Source organism: Chinchilla lanigera, unplaced genomic scaffold (genome assembly GCF_000276665.1).
Source record: "Chinchilla lanigera isolate Chin_1 unplaced genomic scaffold, ChiLan1.0 scaffold00128, whole genome shotgun sequence".
Taxonomy (NCBI): Eukaryota; Metazoa; Chordata; class Mammalia; order Rodentia; family Chinchillidae; genus Chinchilla; species Chinchilla lanigera.
The window spans coordinates 1,580,052-1,584,846 of NW_004955529.1; the positions used below are offsets into that span (position 1 = coordinate 1,580,052).

Here is a 4,795-nt window from a genome sequence, read left to right on the forward strand (position 1 = left end):
CATCCGCATTGTTTCCAGGTTTTGAATAAAGCCACTATGACAACTTGTGTACAAGTTACTGTGCCAACAAAAGTTTTCATTTCTTTGGAATAAATGTCCAGAAGTGCATTTTCTGGGTTATTTAGTATATTTAATTTTAGAAGAAATTTTCCAACTCTTCCAGACTGGGAAGTGTTTTATATTCTTATCATCAACATATGAGAAATCTAGTTTGCATCCTCAACAGCATTTGACATTTTCACTCTTTTTGCATTAGCCATTGTGATAAATCATACTGCAGTGTGATTTTAGTTTGCAATTCCTGAAGACTTATGAAGTTCACTATCTTTTCAAGTGATTACCTGCCATCCATATATCCTCTTTGGTGAAATGTCCATTCATATCTTTAGCTCATTTTCTAATTGGATTTTATTTTATTGTTGAGTTCGATCTCATTGTGTATTTCCACATTGATCAGATAGTCTATGGTTTGCAAATAATTTCAATCTGTAGCTTGACTTTTCCTCTTAGATTTTTTTCACAAAGCAATTTTTAAAAATTTGGCAAAGTCCAATATATCAACTGTTTCCTCTTATGAATTGTACTTTTGAGATGAAGTCTAATAATTTATCTCCTAAAGATGTTTTGCCATGACTTTTTTCCCTAAAAGTTCTAGCTTTACATCTTACATTTAAATAAATGATATATTTTGAGGTAAGTTTTATGACATGTGAGTCAGTTGAGTTTTGTTTTGTTTTGTTTTGTTTTTGCCTATGGACATTTGAGTGCTGAAGCATGATTTGCTGAAAAGTGTATCTTTTCTGCATTAAACTCCTTGTGGATTTTGTCAAAATTAAGTGGGCATATTTATGTGAATCTATTTCTGGGTCCTATCTTCTGTTCCACTGATCTGTGTGTCTGTCTCTCTGCCAATACCGTGCCATCTTCATTACTGTAGCTTTATAATAAAAGTGGTGAAGTCAGGTAATGTGAATTCTCTAATTTTTTTCTTCATCAAAATTTGTTTATTTTAATTTTACACAAGGTATTTTCATCTTTCCTCTAGGGAGAAAAAAGAATAGGGCAGAACTGTGGCACTGGGGAATTAGGGAAAAAGAAAAATATTTACATTTCATATGCACTGTGGCAGTTTTCAAATGGTAAATGTACCTCAGAATTAGCATGCAATTCATGTAGATTTCTAGAGTACCACATACTCAGCCCCACATGTATTTCAGTACGCAATCTGAAAAACACTAATTTGGTGAGAAACCAGATGTAAAGCCCAAAACACCCATTTTACTGTTGTGATTGAGGCTCTGTTTTCTTTCTTTGGACCTCCTCCAATTCGCAGTTTTTTTAGTAGGAGATAGCCCTGAATCTTTTCTGAAGACACACATTTATCATTTATGACTACACCTACTACGAATAATGTCATTGAACCATTTCAAGCATGATTTTTATTACATTCTAAATCCTAAATATTTTAGAAATCACATTTATGGTATAATGGAATTTCTTAGGTAGATAGGATCTGCTCAGTAGGAATTTGCTTCACAGTTAAATATCTAGAATTCATCTGGTTGGTTAAAAAGGGCACCCACAGAGATTTAAGATTGATAGCTGTCTCAGAATACATACTGTAGAGATCAAAAAGGAAGCCATGAGACGTATGCCTCTCAATCAGAGCAGAGAAGAGAGGTGAGGTGTTGAGTCCTCTACACTTCCTTACATTAACTCTCACGTACTTATTATTTACTTGTCTAACATAAGCATCACAACTACAAGTAGAAATATAAAGTATTCTTCTTTCTCTAGCTTCATGTAGGAAGTGGATGTAACTGAAAATGGAAATAAAGACTTCCAAGTTTAAGAAGGAAAAATAGCATTCAGAATATACTTCAGAGACATTTCATTACAAGACAGCCTTTTTCAATGTAACCTCTATAGCCTCTAAAAAGAAATTTCATATACTACATAAATCATCCAGTATATGCTCTTTGTAGACCACTTCTAGGTAAAGTAGAAGGGTTCAATAAGCTCTTCAGCATTTTTTAGGAAGAAAATCTTGTGTTTCTGCATATATAAAGCAATATAAAAGTACTGCCCTACTGTCTGCCTACCTCAGAGTTGTGTGCAGTTTTGAGACATATTTAGTATACAAACTTTTTTAAATACCCTGTTTTGTCAGCTGTTTCAGTCTTGGGAAGAGAGGTCTTGCGGAAGTTCTTCCTTTTCTTGTAACTCCTGCAAATGCTGTTGGTTTTGCTCCAGTCTATCTTCCAACCACTGCAGGAGAGGTCTGCTGACTGCCGACATCTAACTGCACAGATTCTTGGTAAACACTGCGCCATTATGGATCTTGGTTACTGAGTCCAGATGTGTAAGGCTGTGAATCCTCTGATATACATCTCGCTCCTCCTGGCACAGGATCTTAGGAAGCTCCACTGCTGATTCAAGACACACTTTCCCAATGGTGACATGAGGCAAAACATGGATTGAAATTTCAGGTCTCTCATACTCTGAGCTCTTTTGGGCCTGTATGGATTGGAAGCAAGTGTACCTGGCTGCCATCTTTGTGTTTTAATCCTCTATGAAACAGGAAGCAAATAAGATCACAAAGACTTGATCCATCATCTGGTACATGACTTGTGTGTGAACATCAACATGTGAAGGCTAAACAGTTATATGAGGATGGGAATGACCCCAGCCCACATCTCTCATGAGGCAACCTGTTATTTCTGCCAACCTGTCTGCCGCTGTTGAGGTTGCAGAGAATTGCTCTGGAGAAATTTCTACTCAGTCCTTCCTCTTATCAGAATGTTGGAGGATGATGACAGAATGAAAGTGAACAATTCTGATGGTGTCAACCTCCCGTATAGACAGCCCCATCACCTCCTCCTTTTCTGTGCTCAGAGCATGGTTGAGACAAACTAGGAAAGTGTCAGAAATCAGATGAACTGCCAGCACCACCTGCACCCCCTGCACCGCCATCTTGCCCCAATCTTGCTCATGTCCTCCTCAGGCCCACTCCAGCCAGACCAACCTGGTGCTCTGGTGCCGCTTCCCTTGCTAAGTGTTTTATTGATGTTCTTTTTCATCTAAGAGATACAGTGTTCCTGTTCCTGTACAGATTTTTAATCCATTTATATTTGGTTTTAGCATAGATTAAAAGTAAGAATCTAGATTCATACTTCTACATGTAGATAACAAGTTTTATAGTAACATTTGTTTAAAAGAGCTATATTTTTACAGTGTATATCCTTGGCCCATTTCTAAAATTATCAGATGTCTGTACTTGGGGTTGTTTATGCATTTTCTTTTATGTCCTGTTGGCCATCTGATCTGTTTTTGTTCTAGTACTAATCTCTTTTATTATGGTATCCTTATCATATAACTTGAAGTTTTGGATATAATGGCTACTGCCTTGCTCTTATTGCTTGAAGCTGCATTGGCCACAGTTGGGGACCATGAATTATAAACTGAGTCTGTGGAGTATCCAAGCTTGTCTTTGTCCTGACCTTTTAGGTCATATTGGAATACAGAATCTTTTCTAGTCACAGTTAGAAGCTCTAGGATGGTGCTCTATGATGGTGCTCACAGGGCAAGGTAAGACCTGATAAAGAGGGTAAGGCACCTTAGGAAACTACAGTTTCCTTATTTCAACTCCATGCTTGTCTTTGTTCTTAGATTAAGGTTTTGATCTTCCTGGACACTGTAGTCACCAAATTGTCCCTGGAAACACCCACTGCCCTTCTTCACCTACTGTCCTAGACTCAGATGTAATGAACAAATAACAACAGTCAAGGTGCCGCGTGGCCTTTTGTTCTCCGAGAGCAACTGGTCATCCAATATCCCTCCTAGCACCTCTATTTGTCTCTTACTCTTTATTTTAATTCCCACCATGTGCCATAACCTGGGCAGGAGACTGGAAGTTCATTGCAGGCATCCCCAATAACTGGCATCATGGAAGATGTTTCAAATAGACTACTCTGGTTTCTCCTGGTTCCATAATATTTTAAAATTTCTTTTAGTATATAAATGGTTTATGTATCATGATTTGCATACTAAAGCATTAGTAATTTTTCTACAAATTCAGAGAATTATTATCTTTATTAGTGAGTATTAAGGTGTCCAATATTTTCTTCCTTGTAGTCAGAGTCTCGTTTATTCAATTTGAAGTATTGTCTTTATTATTTATTGTAAGATTGGTCAGCTTCAATAAACTTTCTCAGCTTTAGTTTTTCTGAAAGTGTGCTTACGTCTAAGGTAGCTTTACTGGGTACAGTATTCTTATGTAGCCTTTATTTAGCAATGCAAACATTTCATTCCAATTCTTCTCTTCTGTAATATTTATGGTAAGAATTCTGTCTGGTTCTTCAAAACCTTCACTTTTAAACCTTGTAATACTTAGAGCTAAATTGAGGTTTTTATATGCAAGATATATTTAAGCCACTTACCAAAAAAATGCATTCAGCTTTTTAATTGAAGTGTTTGATGTGTTTTGTCTCAATACATTTGTTTATAAGTAAGATGTTACTATTGCCATTTTGTCAATTGCTTTCTGATTGTTCTATAAGTCTCTCCTTCCTTTTTTCAGTCTTCCTTTCTGATTTGATGAATTTCTTTATTGAATTGCTTTGATACTCTTCCTTTTTTATTTTGCTGTCATTATGCTGTTTATCTATATTAACTTACAGTTATGTAAGCTAACTTAATATAATAATTTAATTTGTGCTGTATAGAAATACTCGACATTTTCTCCTACCTTGTATTTCTGTTTTTGATATCACCATTTGAATTTCTCTCTCTTTCT

General features: G+C 36.1%; 1 pseudogene; it reads right to left on the reverse strand.

Moving 5' to 3' along the window:
- Positions 1–2,175: 2,175 nt before the first annotated feature.
- LOC102028011 lies at positions 2,176–2,973 on the reverse strand (annotated as a pseudogene).
- Between the last annotated feature and the right edge of the window lie 1,822 nt (positions 2,974–4,795).